This window comes from Monodelphis domestica, chromosome 5 (assembly GCF_027887165.1).
Source record: "Monodelphis domestica isolate mMonDom1 chromosome 5, mMonDom1.pri, whole genome shotgun sequence".
Classification (NCBI taxonomy): Eukaryota; Metazoa; Chordata; class Mammalia; order Didelphimorphia; family Didelphidae; genus Monodelphis; species Monodelphis domestica.
Genome location: NC_077231.1, coordinates 118,125,600 through 118,141,836, shown reverse-complemented (window position 1 = coordinate 118,141,836; position 16,237 = coordinate 118,125,600). Strand labels below are relative to the sequence as shown.

At 40.5% G+C, this 16,237-nt stretch overlaps 1 protein-coding gene across 1 annotated transcript in view; it reads right to left on the bottom strand.

The window, feature by feature from the left end:
• GPRC5A (G protein-coupled receptor class C group 5 member A) overlaps positions 1-10,105 on the bottom strand; it is a 47,957-nt gene extending 37,852 nt beyond the window's left edge. The window contains exon 1 of the mRNA XM_056799165.1: positions 9,992-10,105. The gene's annotated coding sequence lies outside the window, so the exon portion shown is untranslated. The remainder of the gene's footprint in view (positions 1-9,991) is intronic.
• Positions 10,106-16,237: the final 6,132 nt, after the last annotated feature.

Below are 16,237 nucleotides of genomic sequence, written 5' to 3'. Positions count from 1 at the left end.
TAAAGTACCTGTTCAGTTCTTCCTGAGGATAATTATTGTGAAACAAAGACTGGCAATTACCTCAGAAATTCAATTCCAGGTTTGGCTGGGTGTGGAAAAGCTTGGTGTAGAGGAATATTGCTCCTAGAAGTCCTAGGAATTTGTGTGGTTTACAAGAATCAATCAAATACACTGTCTGCCTTCAAGTCCAGTAAGATACATCATGACACAACCACACCTTCTTCTAATGTCATAAGTATCAAAACTAGAAGGAATCTTAGAGATCATCCAGTTCAAATTTCTTATTTTATATTTAAAGAAAGTCCAGATCAAAGAAGATTGCAGTTATCTCAGTGAAGCATGGCAGGTTATGGTTAGGATCCAGCTTTCCTGATTCTGGCCAGGGTTCTTTCTACAACACTGCATGACTGTGGCTAGCAGTTTCACTGGGGTTCTATCTTTCCCTTTAGACAGCTCCACTTCTACCCTTCTAAAAAGTAGTAATTGTGCTCATATACAGTATTAAAATTGTTCCTACACAGCTCTGGTCTTTTCATCTGGAGTGCTTAGGTTATTTCATTCAAGATCCATTTTCCCACTACAGGATTTTATTCAATTTTGTTCAATAAATTATTTTTGACTGAATTGTAGGTCAATATATTTTGCCTTCTAGAATATCATATTCTAAGCTTTCTACTCCTTTAAAGTGTAAAAAGCAGAAAAATAGAGAGAATCCTCCAAACAGATCTAGATATCTAGATCTAGACGAAATCCTGATGAGAAAATCCAATAAAAAGTGAGCCATTTTGTTCAACCCAGGTCAGCATACAGATGCAGACAGGTCTGCAGATTCTGGGGACAGGAGTTGACCAGCAGAGTGTTGTAAGAGGAATTTATGTACCAGGTCAAGAAAAGATCTCAGATCCATACTGGACAACCCCCTGCCCCACTAAACTGGGGCACCATAATGGGAACCAGTATAGCTTTGTCACCCACTCCCCAAATTCTGGATCACAGATTCATGGTGGAAAGAGCAGGGTACCTGTCGCCATTAGTAGAACTCCTAGGTTTAGTGCGATTTCTAATTGTCCACAGGCACTAAGCAGTATACTAAGAGAGGACCAGGTTCAGAAGCAAGCAGCAGTGATATGGTTCTGATTCCAGAGGTAGAGTGGAGTTTCACTATTCAGTTTCTACCCTAGTATGAAGCCTTCAGAGGAATAATCAGCACAAAAATCCCAGATCAAAAGGAAACATCAGTTCTGTCACTCCAAACCAGCAGATCTTAATAGCTGATTGATAGCAGCTAAGTACCTACTGCTCAGACCCAAATACAGATTAGGAACTTGTAAAGCTCTGACCAAGCTGATAGCAATCAGACTTTGCCCTAAATCAGCCCATTTAGAAAGGACTCAGAATTTACAGGTCCCCAGCCTGAGCTAATCCTGCAATCCCAGAATAACAGAATACTGATCCTAGAAACCAGCAACAGGACCAGCCTTTAGAAGTGCTCAAACTGATAAATGTTGCAGAGGATGTGGGAAAACTGGGATGATAATACATTGTTGGTGGAACTGTGAACTGACAGAACCATTCTGGAAAACAATATAGAACCACACTCAAAGGGCCATAAAACTATGCATGTTCTTTGACCCAGCAATACCACTTCTGGACCTATATCAAAAAGAAATCAGATGTGGAACACCTCCTCTCCCATTGATTCTGGAGAAACAAGGTGTTATCTTACTAAGAATTTGCTATAGACGAGGTGGGAGGGAGATAGATTCCTTCTTTCCTGAGAATATATATATATATATATATATATATATATATATATGTATGTATGTATGTATTTTTTTTTACTATTCCGTTAAATTAATTTGGCATTGAACTAAGAGAGACAGAAAGAGACAGAGACAGAGAGAGACAGAGAGACAGAGACAGAGAGAGACAGAGAGACAGAGACAGAGAGACAGAGAGACAGAGACAGAGAGAGACAGAGAGACAGAGACAGACAGACAGAGAGACAGAGACAGACAGAGAGAGAGAGAGAGAGAGAGAGAGAGAGAGAGAGAGAGAGAGAGAGAGAGAGAGAGAGAGAGAGATCAGAGATAGGGGGAAAGGACCTACCTACACAAAAATAAACAAACTTTAAAAAAGAAGTGCTCAGAGACTAAACAGAACATCATGTCTGTAGTCAAGAAATAGGCTGGAAGAATGAGCAAATGAAAAATGAATCCTACCATGAAAAGCTACTTCATTTGTTAGCATTTTGTTGTTGTTCAGTCATTTCACTAGTGTCTGAAACTTCACGACCCCATTTGGGTTTTCTTGGCAGTGGAGTGGCTTTACCATTTCCTTCTCCAGCTCATGGTACAGGTGTGTACCATGGAAAATGAGGCAAATAGGATTAAGTGACTTGCCCAGGATCACACAGCTAGTAAATGTCCAAGAACAGGTTTGAACTCAGGTCTTCCTGACTCCAGACTGGGTGCTCTATCCATTATACAACCTAGCTGCCCAGATGTTTGCATTTCTAGATTTCAAATTAAATTGCAGAGAAGTAATTGACAAAATTATCTGGGACCAAATTATAGCATTCCTCCTCATTCTGCTTCTCTTCCTGTAACTAATAGCCAGCAAGCAACAGAAGGAAGAGAGATGCAGGGAAGGATGCAAGGAGTGGAGAATGACAGAACATGACAAGTAAAAAGAGTTCAAGGACAGGAAGGTAGGATAGCAGCTGTAGTATGATTCACCTGAGCCAGCCCATGACTCCACTCTATAGTTCCACACATCCATAAACAAGCCTTATGGAGTGGTTGGCAACCTATAAAACCCAGCCAATGAATCAGACAAACTGGGAAGCAGATGGAGAAAGTTTGGGGTTCCTTTCCAACTCGAGAGTCAGGACCCAAAAAAGGAGCTAGGAGGCATTCCCTGCTGATCATTGATCTTCCAGGAGAGAGTGAATCAAATAGTATTAGACAATATTCATTAGCTCTCAATTGGAGCTGATATTGGGGCAGTCTGAATCTTTACCCCTGAGTCATGTTCCTAGAACTCATTGCCTTGGAGTATACCTATGGACTAGATTTGAGTTACCTACAATATCCACCCTCAGACTTGATGAGAGATGAGTAATGAGGGAAAGGAAGTAGTTAAATATGACTCTTAGGTCATGAACCTGGTAGATTAGAAAGATCAGTGTCCCCGATGGTAATAAGAAAGATCAAAAGAGAGGTGGTTCTGAGGGGAGCAATAATGAGCTCTGTTTCCCTCAGAATGAAATTAGAACTGAAGCTCAGGGGAGAGACTAGGGCTGTATGCATAATTCTGGGAGGCATATGCATAGAGATGATGCCTGAACTTATGAAAGCTGTTGCAGTCTCCGAAAGAAAGTATACAGAACGGTACTTGGTACTTGGACTCAAGGTACACCCACAGTTAAGAGATATCGAGATGTAGACAATAACTGGGTCAACAAACCTAGATCTTCAACCTTTTCCTGTCTGAGGAACTGAGGAAGTTCCCCAAAGCTTTGCACTGTATTCTCTTCTCTTCTTACTCTATACTCTTCCTTGGTGATCTCAGCAGTTCTATTCAGATGTCTTTCAGATCTACTTATCCATGCCTGATCTCTCTCCTGAACTCCAATTCATCAAATTAAGCCATAGAATAGGTATTTATTGAATGTTTGTTGTATGAATAGTCAGGTCTATATAGTTGGAAACCCTAAAAAGTACATTACCCAAAATTCCTTTCTGTATTACCTAGAATCCTTGTCCCTTTTCCTGCATCCTCTGTTTAAGTGATTCTATTTGTTTGCTGTGACTCCTCCCTCTTGCTCTTCTTCCTCTGGTCAAATTAGGCAAGTTTTACTCTAGTTTACTCTAGTTATAATACTTGAGTTATAATATATTCATTTAAAAACCCACATGCCCAAGTCATCATCACCTCACACCTTAACTGTTGCAATAGCCTGTGTACTGGTGGTTTGTCTACCTCAATCCAATCTATCCTCCATTCAGTCACCAAAGTGATTTTCCTTCTAAAGCACAGGTTCAACCATGTCATATCCCTACTCAATAAATTCCAGTGTCTCCCTATTGCCTCCAGAATTAAATACAAAAATGCCCTGTTAGGCATTCAAAGCCCGTAACCCATTCCTCCCTTTCTAGGCTCCTTACACTTTAGTCCCTGCCATGTACTCTGATCCAGTGACACTAGCCTCCTAGCTGTTCCAAGAACAAGACACTCCCTCTTTGCTCCAGGTATTTTCTCTGACTGTCTTTAATGCCTGGATTACTCTCCTTTCTCTCCTTTGCCCACTGTCATCCTTGGTTTCCTTTATCTCAACTAAAATTTCATCTCCAAGAAGTATGTCTTAACTTCTCTTAATTCTAGGGCCTTCCTTATGTTGTTTCCATATTTACATTGTAAATAACTTATTAATACACATTTTTATTTGGAGGCAGCTAGATTGCCCAGTGGCTAGAGCAATGGCCCTGGAGTCAGGAAGATCTGACTTCAAATCTAGCCTCAAACACTTACTAGCTGTGTGATCCTGTGTAACCTCTGTTTGCCTTGATCCACTGGAGAAGGAAGCAGCAAGCCACTCCAGTGTCTTTGCCAAGAAAACCCTATGGACAGTATTGCATGATATGGCCCATGGGAGTCACAAAGAATTACATATCTGAACAACAGCATATTTGTTTGCTTGTTGTCTCTCCCCATTAGATTGTGAGCTCTTTGAGGACAGGCACTGACTTTTACTTCTTTTCACATCCTCAGCACATAGTAGATGTTTAATGAATGTTTATTACTGACTAAACATCTATACTACATAACGTGAGGCGGGAATATGCTCATTATCAGGTCCAAATCAACAAATATTTATTTACTATCTACTGTGTGAGATTAAATTGGGGCTATAAAAACAAACAATGTAAAGTCTGCTCTCAAGAAGTCTGCAATCAACCTAATAGACCCTATGTAAAAAAAGGCTTACATTCTTCTGGATAGGCAATAAAGGGCAATTTTCCAGGATCTCAGGAGATTAGACTGGAAGGAACCTTGTTCCCATCCTCTCCCCCATTTGATTGCAAGCTTTTTCAAGGCAGGCACTGCTTTAGTTTTTTGTTTTTGCTTTGTTTGGGGAGGGAAGGTTGTCTCTTTTTTGCATCCTTAGTAGTTAGCACAGTGTCTGGTGCATAGTAGGCAATTAATATGTTTGCTGATTGCTGATTGATTGATTGATTGATTGATTGGCTCTCATTTTTTACAGTTGTAGAAATGGCAATCCCATAAGCCAAGTGATTTGGCCAAGGATGGAAGTAGCAGAGCCAAAACTTGAGTCCAAGCCTCCTAACTCTAACTTTATTACTCTCCCTGCTATACCATTGTTTCCTCTTTGAAGCAATAAACTTAGAATGGGGAATTCCTAAGATTGGACTGATCATTTCTAGCAATCATTATCTCATCACACTCAATTTAATTCTTGGGAAGGGCAAGGGGTGGGGGGAAGGTTCTGTGGTTGGGTTTTATTATTTGTTTTGATGTTTAATAACAACTAAGGTGATATAGCCTGAGCTGTCTCAAAATACATACAAGTTTTTTCAATTGGTTTATTATTTTTCCCACCCAGGAAACACAACAAAACTGTTGGTTTTCATTTGACATTCAGTTTAGCAGCTTGAATTAGAGTCTCTAAAATGTTTGATAACAATGTGTTGCTAATGGTCTCCTACCTTAGGAGGTTATCCAGATGGAGAAAGCCAAACCAATTAAAAAGTAAGAAAATGAAGTCTCTGATGTAGGAGGCACTGTGCTAGGTGATAATAGAGTGTCAAAGATAAAAGTGATTTGGAGGATGATGACTCTCTGCAGGGGGAAACCAATGTGTATAGAGATATGTAAACACAAGATCATTTTTTGAAGGTGAAAGGGAAGGGTTCACAGGGGCACCTGATTAGCCCTCCAAAAAAAAAGAATCTTTTCTGAGAAGCAGAAATGAGGAAAGGGCAGCAAAGTCTGGACTCGCTGAATATTTCCCCTGATGCCCTACCCACTTGCCTTGCTGTTTCAGTGAGACAATCCACATCTATGAGTAGACTAGGGCTGAAGTCCAAGACTAAACAATACAAGAAATGAACTCCTTATTCACTGAAGGGAAGGGAAGAAAGTGGAGTCGAATGGATCAGATAGAAGCTCTGCATTGGTGAATACATTTTTTTAAAAAGGGAAGATATTAAAAAAGACTTGGATGATTAATAGTTAAAAGGAAGAAAGGCAATGGTCATCAAGCCTTCCCCCCCCAGCATATCATTTATTAATAGGGGCATGGATCTATTCATAAAAGACAGGTAAATGGTGACCCTCCATTTGACCAAAGACCCACCAACCTTTTCTTTAATGCACTGTGTAAGCTCAATCCATATTCTAACCAAGGATTGTAGATTTGGTATTGGAAGGGACTTTAAAAATAATCTAGTCCAAATATGAATATACCAAGATACCATGAAGTATAATGGATAAAAACAAAGTAACTAGGTGGTGCCATAGTGCATAGAGCACTAGGTATGGAGTCAGGAACACCTGAGTTCAAACCCAGGCTCAGTCAATGTGTAACCCTGGGCAATTCCATTTCCTCATCTAGAAAATGGGTATAGGGAAGCTACTGGGCCTGGAGTAAGAAAGATTCATCTTCCAGAGTTCAACTCTGGCCTCAGACACTTCCCTATGTCACAACTGCAAGTCACTTCACGTCTCTTTGCCTTAATCCACAGGAGAAAGAAATGGCAGACCACTCCAGTATCTTTGCCAAGAAAACCCCAAATGGCATCACAAGTCTGAAACAATTGAATAACCCTACAAAGGGTTAGACCTGACCAAAAAGGTCCAAACAACTACAACAACAACATGTGAGTAATGATAGATAGCGTCTACCTCCCAGGGCTGTTGTGAAGATCAAATGATTTTTTTTTCATTTATTTACAAAGAATTTATACAGCACTTAGCATAGTGCCTGCTACATAGCAAGCTCTCAATAAATGCCTATTTCCTTTCCTTTCCTAGGATGTTCTCTTTATTTTAGATAGGGAAATCAGGAATAGAGAGGATCAGTAACAAAGTCACTCAAGGGGAAAAAATAGAACCAGGGGGAAAATGTTGCCAATAACAAGAGGAAGAAATGATAGAATGTAAATTCCTTGGTGTGGAGACTGTCTCATATCTGTCTTTGTATCCATATGCTTAGCACAGAGCCTGGCATATAATAGGAACTTAATACATGTTTGGTTAGTTGATTAATTAACATAACATGACAAATCTGGCCATGTCAATCCAGTGGCTTCCAAATAGTCAAAATTCCTTAGCCTGGAATTCAAGACTTTCCATAATCTAATGTCAGGCTACTTTTCTGAATTTATTTCACCCTCACCACTACTCTGCACTTCAGTCAAACATATACATGTCTCCTGATTTTTCATCTCAGGAAGTAAAGGCTTGAGGAGAATTTAAAATATCTATTGAGCAAACATCAAAAGTGGTTGTTTCTCAGTCATTTCAGTTGAATCCAACTCTTCATGACCTCATTTGGGGTTTTCTTTGCAAAGATATCAGAATGATTTGCCATTTCCTTCTCCAGCTCATTTTACAGATGAGGAAACTGAGACAAATGGGATTAAGTGACTTGCCCAGGGTCGTACAGCTAGTACGTGTCTGAGGTCAGATTTGAAATCAGGAAGATGTTTTCCTGACTCTAGACCCAGTACATTTTCTACTTTGCCACCTACCTGCCCAGAAACACCAAAGGACTTTCTGCCTTTTTTTAGGAATATTAATTGTGTATGTTTTTTTTTCCTGTATTCATACTGGAAATCTTGTAGATATTATACAATATCTGAGGTGAAGGAAATAAAATGTCAACAACTCACTGAGTTCATCTTTCAGGCAAGAACCCATTGCTCATGTTTTGGGGGAGACACTAGATGCGAGCCAGATCTATGCTTTGTTTTTAGACATGTCCCTGGCATTTGGTTCCAAGGTAGAATCAGTGCCAGGGAGAAATCTAACTTCTCTCTTTAAAGATTGGGCCCCTCAGTATTGAAAACAGTTCTATGTGAGCCCACTGTCTCCTCCCAGGACCTAGGTACATGTCAATGAGAGGCGGTGCCCCCAGATACCTCTTATTAAGTAGCAGAACAGGTGTTATACAGATTGGTAAAGGGAATCTTTTTCACCTGTAGTTCTCCCTCTCTCAGTAAAATCTCAAGTCCAAACCCCCTGCCCCTCCACCCAAAAAAGTCTTTTGGGTATGTTTCCTATCAGACTATAAAATTCAAGAGATCAAGAACTGCCTCTTTATACCTGTCCTAAGCCCTCCATGGTGCACTGTGATTCAGCAGGTGCTTAATAAATGCCAGATTGAAATGTCTACTTTTTTTTCTTGATAGTGACATTCAAATACCTTTGTTCCTACTCTCTTGGTCAGCTCTGCTAAGGAGTCAATGGAGGCCAAATTTTTCCAAATACCTGTTGATCATTCTCATACTCTGTGGCCCTACCCCCTTAGTCATTGTTTGGCCAAGCTCTACACAAGGAGCCCTTTTCATCCCAGCCCGCCTATCAGTGACTTAAGGCTCTTAATCATTCCTCTTGGTACTTTGATACATCTTATAAAAATCCTTTCAGCCTCCCTGCCTCACCCTTTCTTCAGACTGCCATCTAATGGTAGCCGTGGGTAATATCGTCCCTTGTTTTTCTCCCAGGAGATCTCTGTCCTCTTCTCTGATTCTTGCAGAGAGAATGGAGAGTCCACATGCTGCACTGGTGCTCCCTCCTGCAAAGCCAGAAGCCCAGAAAGTCTTCCTCCCACAATGACTAGGCATAGCCCTCGCTCTCCCTGCAGTCTTCCTTACTGAGACACTCACATCAGCGAGGGCACAGATTTATTGCACTATTGAGGGGAGAGCCGTGCTCGATTTAGCAATGAGTTTGTTCCCAAGATTTGCATGTGCACTTGTATGAAAAGTGGAATTCATTTTCCAAAAGAGCCCATGAGTAGCAGGTTCCCACAAAACACTTTCGTCTGTACTGTAAGTGAATTTTAATTCTAATGACATCATAACTTGCCATTTTCTCACTATTTCAATGGGAAACTTGTTCTGAGTTCACCTGGCTGTGGAAGTAAAGCCCAAAACAAAGAGATTCAAAAATACAAAAAACAAGTAACTCTAAAGACAAGGGCTAAAGAAGGGGATCACTAATTAGAAAGAAGGGGTGAGGTTTGTTCAAATCTGGCCTCAGACTCTTCTTAGCTATGTGATCCACAGCAAGTCACTTAACCCTGTTACCACTCTTCTGCCTGGGAACCAATATACACTATTGACTCCAAGGCAGAGAGTAAGAGTTTTAAAAAGATTGGGAGCAGTTAAATGGCACAGAGGATAGAGTACTGTTGAGTTCAAATCCAGCCTCAGATGCTTACTAGTTGTGAGACCTTGGGCAAATCATATAACCCTGTTTGCCTCAGTTTCCTCATCTGTAAAATGAGCTGAAGAAGGAAATGGCAAACCACTCCAGCATCCACCAAATGGAGTCATGAAAAGCTGGGCTCGACTGAAACAACTGAACAATAATAACAAAAATTAGAAAAAAGTGCCCCCAAGAAACTTAAATGTGTTGAGCTCACTATACAATATGAGGTTGGGTGTTTAGGTTGATGGCAGCAGGCTGCAAGGGACATTTCTGTTTGGGAGTGGCCCAGGGATGCCCAATTTCATTGCAGCTCAGTTCACATTCAATAAGCAGCAACCACACATCTACGCCAATGGCTAACTAACCCTTCTTCCGCCTGTTATGGTAGGGGCAGGCCCTGCTAGAATAAAAGCAGACACTGAGGTCCCACGGTCCTGGGGTCGATTTCATGATTACTTAGCTGTTCCCTTTAGGTGTGACTCCCAGCGTTTGGGTTCCTTCAGCTATTCTTAGCAGCAGTTTTCACACATACCTGGGGGAGGTGAGGCTTAGGTAAGAATGTGGGTGTGGGTAACCCTTGAATATCTGGTGCCAGGGTCTCTCCTCATTCCAGTGAAAGAAGAGTGACTCACGCCCTGGTGCAGTATCTGCCCTGGGCTGGTTTAACTCTTGATGGTTGGTTGTTCAGGTGTTTTAATTACTTAAACAAGACACACATACTGAGATCATTTTCTTTCTAGCCTGTTATTGAGGCTTGTATCTTTTAAGCTAAGGTTGCTCTATTATCTTCTTCTAAGCATCATTTTTTCTAGCCCTGTTCTCATGCTTAGGATACAGAGGGAGTTCCTTGTTCATCACTTTCCCAATAATGACCTTGTGTCCATTTTCCTCTGTAGTCCATATTTGTCCCTGACTTCTACTTGAGACAATACCAATTTCTAAACCTCCAAAGGGACCCCAACAGACCAGAAAGTCACCACCACGGATGAATATAACCCCCCAAACTTCTGAAGTGAACACTTTTCTTAATGAGTCTCCTCCCTTAGCTGCCTCCATTCCAACCATCATCTGCTCCTACTTACAGCTCATTTTGTACCCTTCTAAACAAATGGCTGTATTTTTTCCCAATCTGTAAAGACTGCTGCTAGTCTTCAGTTTCAGGATCCAACTGCCCTAGAATTGGCAGGCCCCCAGGTCAGTGCTGGAGTGGCCAACCTCAAACACACCCATCAAAGCATTTAGTTATGGAAAATCATTGATCCACCCTCCTATGGCTAGGGTATATGTTATGGTTATGACCCACATTCCTCTCCAATGAATTCTTTAAATTGCATCTTACCCCACCCTCACCCCCCCAAAAAAACAAAACAACTTAAAAGTGTTGTGATTTTAATGGCCAAATGCTCCTCCCTCCCTTTGTTGCTGTCTTCATGCAGAATTAGGAAAGTACAGGATACCAAAGTCCAGTCCAAGGAAAGATGGAACACCCTAGAAGACAATAGAACAAGCCAGCTTTATCGACGAAATCTACTTACAGTATGAAGTACAGTCAAGGAAGATGGTAGAGAGGAGTCCTCCATTGGGGGGGAAGGAAGCAAGGAGCCTTGATTTGGGCTCAATAGTTGATTCCTGCTTTGGGGTTAGGGGGCTTCAGGGAGGGAGGAAAGGGGAAAAGAAAGGCTCCTGGGACTTGGAGGCTATTTGATATTCAAACTCCCCACTAGCAGGACAGTGGCTTTGGGCTTTTATTGCCAGTCTTAATCTGATAGGGTAACTCCTTTTTTGGAACATTTTTGGGATTTGTTTTTCTTCATTTGCATGGATTTAGAAATTGGCCTTTTCTGGAGTGGAAATGGTGGAGAGAGTTGGACTACAGAGGAAAATAGTCAGATCTTTGGGAAATTTTATAAACATGGAACCCCCTCCACACCCTAGACAAGAACAGAACAAAAGGTTACTACTGGGGTCATAACAATCGCAAAAGTGGAGAATGACAGGTATGAAACATTGGATCTACTAACAGATACGCTACTCAGTATGATTGCTGGGGGACAGAGGGAGGAAAGATACACTCAGGTATGAAGGCAATGTCAAAACCAAAAATGCCAAGAAAAATATTCTAAAATTGTCTGTTTACAAATAGTAGAGTGGTTTCCACTGCCCCTCATTCTCATTCTACATTCTTTCACCCTTCATTTGCTTCCCCTTTCCCAATTTTCTTTCAATCCCAACATAATGAAAAGCAACAAAACATGAAATTAAAAATAAAAATTTAGTACTTCATTTGATAAAATGCTTTATTCATTAGCACTTTTCTTAAGACACTAATTTTCTGGCTTTTTCCAAACTAACTTTTTACTTATTTTAACTTTAAAGAATTATGTCCATTTGGGGTATTAAAAGATAAAATAAGTTGATACTATACATATATTTTATGTGTTTCTGTTTCTAAACTTTTTCTCTGTCATCTGACCCTCACATGTTGTCTGTGGCTTCCACAAAACCCCCCCAAAATTCCCATTTAATTTGTTATGCTGACCGCGAGTTAGCAAAACTGCAATAAAGGCTTTATTCATTCATTCATCTCTCTAGGACAAACACTAGTTAGCAGAGATGCTTTTTTTTTTTCCCTATAAATTTATACTTTACTACAGATACTCTTGTCCTCATTCAGTCCTCCCCTTGGCCCCATCTAAGATTTTCTGCCCCCATAAAAAACTCCCAACTTTTACAATGGAATTTACAGGCAAGAATGCCTCTCCCTTCTTCCAAGAAAGACTCCCACTCTTCTACTAATCCTTGACCCTTTCAAGCTTCACCTTCATATTCCTTAGCCTTTAACACTCTCACTCTGAGTATTCACTTGGCAAGAGGCACACCCCGTCTGCTAGCATATTTTCACATCCTCCAAGTGAGAGATGCTTGGAATGTGTGTCCACAACCCAACTAATCCATGCTGCAAGGCCTTTAATGGGTGGGATTTGAAGATAAGGAATGACTGGAGTTATTGCTCTCAGTGATCACCCCATATCTTTAATGTCTTCTAGTTCTAGTTGAGTCACCAGAACTCTGCCATGGGAAATCAATTGGCCTCTTGTGGTGAAGCAAATCTTGTGAGAAATAGAACCCCCAAAAGGGAGATTGAGAATCAAAGGATAGGAGACTATACAGATAGACAGCATAGATTAACAAATCTATGGACAACTTCACGAAATTAGTGGAAATCATAGTAATAGCTAGCATTTATATAACACTTTAAGGAAATCACTTTATACATATCTATTTGATCCTCACAGCTATCTTGAAAAGTAGATGCTGTTATTTATCCCCATTTTACAAATGAAGTAACTGAGGCAAACCTGGTTTAAGTGACTTGTCCAGGGTCACAGTCAGTAAGTATGGATGATTAGATTTGACTTCAGGTCCAGCACTCTATTTACTATATTATCAATTATCTCCCAATAATAAAAACTAGCATTTATATGGCACTTCAAGATTTGTAAAGAGCTCAGTTAAACAGAGCTCTACAAAATCTCATTTTATCTCATATTCAAAGACAAACTTCTGAAGCCTAACAAGCTCTGTAGGAAACTTCTAGACTATTGAAAAAGGGAAAATGTTAATTATCAAAAATTAACACATATTTAATTGATTTGCCTACAAATAGGGGCTTTCCCAGAGTCCTTCAGGCCAAGACTATAAACTAACCATGGCCCTTTGTACCCTCTTTATCTCAAAACCTCATTAAATTGTTTACTTATTTCAAGATGGAATCTACTATGTACACAAAGCCTTTCCTGATCACCACTGCTTGTACCCTCCCTAAAATATCTTGCATTTTGTATTATTGTGTATACAATTATATATATTATGTATAAACAATTATATGTACATATTTAATATATACATACATAGTAAATATACAAATGAAATGCATACAAAATGCATGTAATCTTATACGTACGTGTTGTCTCTCCTAGAAGCTCCTGGAGAGCAAAGATTTTTCATCATTGTCTTTGTATGCCCCAGCACCTAGAACAGCACCTGGCACACAGCAACCCCTTAATGGTTCCTGATTAAGGCAGCTTAATTATACAAGTTAATTCTTTCATTACCAAAGTTCATTTTTAATTCTAAGATGATCCCACTCACTGAAAAATATATATCCCCCCAAAAATGATTAGTCACGTTTTAATCTCAGCATACATTGAAAAACCCAATTCTTACATTGTCTTCCATCGGAAACAAGTCCCTTTCCTAGGACAGATGCATCTCCAACCTGTCATTCTAGAGATCCTCACCTGAAAGCTCTAACCCAGCAGAAAATTCCACCAGAGGACTCTACATTATTTCTCTCTGATCATTGACCCAACTTACAATACTCCCATTCTGATCCTTGACCTTGGAATGGCTCCATTCCCTAGTGCCAATCCACCATGTTTCTTGTTCAGAATAGCTGGAGACTCCCAGGATAAATCCTTAATTAGAACCATTTCTCTCCTGGTAAGATTATTTTTAGAGGTCTAAAGCTACTCTCACCACCACCTCTGGACTGCCACGTGTTCAGATAGGGACACTCTCTTGCAAGTCTTCCTTTCTCCTCATAGATGGATTTTTAAGACAAATTGGTGAAGAGGAAGTACGTTCTTGGCACGGGAGGGGAGCTGCCCATACAGAGACAGGAAATGAAAGGTTGATTTGAGGCTATCAAATGGGTCAATTTGGCTGGAACACGGAGATGGTGAAGAAGAATGAAGAGACCAACTTCTATGGAGAAGCCAACCATCCTTTTTTAAAAAACCTTTACCTTTTGTCTTGGAATTAATATTGACTATTGGTTCCAAGGCAGAAGAGTGGTTAAGAGTTAGGCAATGGGGGTTGAGTGATTTCCCAGGGTCACACAGCTAGGAAGTGTCTATAAGATCTGAACCCAGGACCTCCTGTCTCCAGATCTGGCTCTCTCATCCACTGAACCACCTGGCTGCCCCTGGAGCCAACTATTCTTACCAAAATGCCAACAAACTACCACTCACAGGGCAGGCAAGTGAGTGTGACTGGAGCAGCCTCCTGTTTCTCCCTAGAGAGGGCATATTGCCAGGCAAACTAAAACACCACCATCTTGACTCCCTGATGGATGGACCTGTAACCCATAGCCTCAGGAACAGTGTTTCCAGATGGGAGCCCTCAGCCTTCATCCGAGGGAGCAAACCCTGAGGAGCCTGGCATCCATCCCTGTGTATGCTGACGTGTGAGAAGAGTCCTTGGCACCTTCGAGGGACTCAATATCAGCAATGTCATCATTTTATCCATGGAAATTACACTACAAGCATTAAAATCTGCTTTGCTGCTGGACCAAAGAAATGTTCTTCTGACTTATAGGTGAAACCTTCCATGGAAGTTCTCCCCTATTAGAATGTGAGTTCTCTGAGAGCAGGGGTTGGCCTAACTTTTCCATTTGTATTCCCAAAGCTTATCTTGATGCTTTGCACACAATAAGTACCTAATAAATGCTTTATTTGTTCATTTATTCATTCAATACTGGACTTGCAGCCGGGCAGAACTGAGTTCAAATGCTGTCTTTGACTAACCAAATGACAATGAACAAGTCACAATTTTTCTAAGCCTCGGGGTCATTGTAAAATGAGAGAAAACAAAAATACCTGTAGTACCTGGCAGGGCTGTGGTGGGGCTCACATGAGACAATGCATGTACAGTACTTTACAAAATCTTAAATACAAGATAAATATTGGTTATGAAGAAGAGGAGGAGTGGGAGCCAGACTGCAGAGAGCTGGTCTTGGCAGAGAGGCAAGACTAGAAGTGCAAGACCTGACATTTTCAGATACAGTCAGTTTCTCAATTAAAACAACTTAATTCAAGGGAGATTTTGTATGAGGTGGGAAAAAAGGGAAGGGAGTTACTGAAAAGTGACAAGAATTAAACAAAAGGAAGAAAAAGTCACCAACAATAGAAGAAAGCAAAAAAAATTAATTCATTACGAAACACAATCCAGGGAATTTTTTCTACCCCCTTGCTAAAATTTAATATACTTTATCCAATTTCGCATCCACTCTCCTTTAGGTTCTTTGTATATGTTAGAAGGTTTTTGTGAATGATTAAGAATATTTTTTAAAAATTCAGATAAGGAAGCTAGATCACAGAAGAGAATTGATGAAAATTTTTAAGCAGAGAAACAAAATGGTCATGTTGTGGGAATTCTTTTTTTAACCCTTACTTTGTTTTAGTAATAACTCTAAGAAGGGTAAAGGCTAAGCAACGGGGGTTACGTGACTGGCCCAGGGTCACACAGCTAGGAAGTGTCTGAAGCCAGATTTGAATTTAGGTCCCCCTGATTCCAGGTTTGGCAGTCTATCCACTGAGCTACCTAGTTGCCCTGCACTTATTGAGACTCCTATGTTCTCCCAAGCCCCATCCCTCCTCCAAACTTAACCGATTTCATTTGAGGGGACCATGAACTTTCCTTTCAACCAGATTCATAACCTTGTCATTTGCCATCATTCCTAATATCTAATCAGTTGTCAGGGCTTGGTTGTACACAGGGGATAGATTTCGGTGAGGTTGGATGGAGAAAAAGAAATTACACATTTATTCTCATTACTGTCAGCATTTCCTTCCGTAAAGGCTCCCAGCGCCTGCTCTAGTGTGTCTCCTTCACTCCAGGTCTGCATCTCTTCGTGCCTACATTTTGATCTCCCCATTTCCAGTTTCTTTCCTGACAATCCATCCTCCAGACTTAGTGACATAACAACGGCACATCT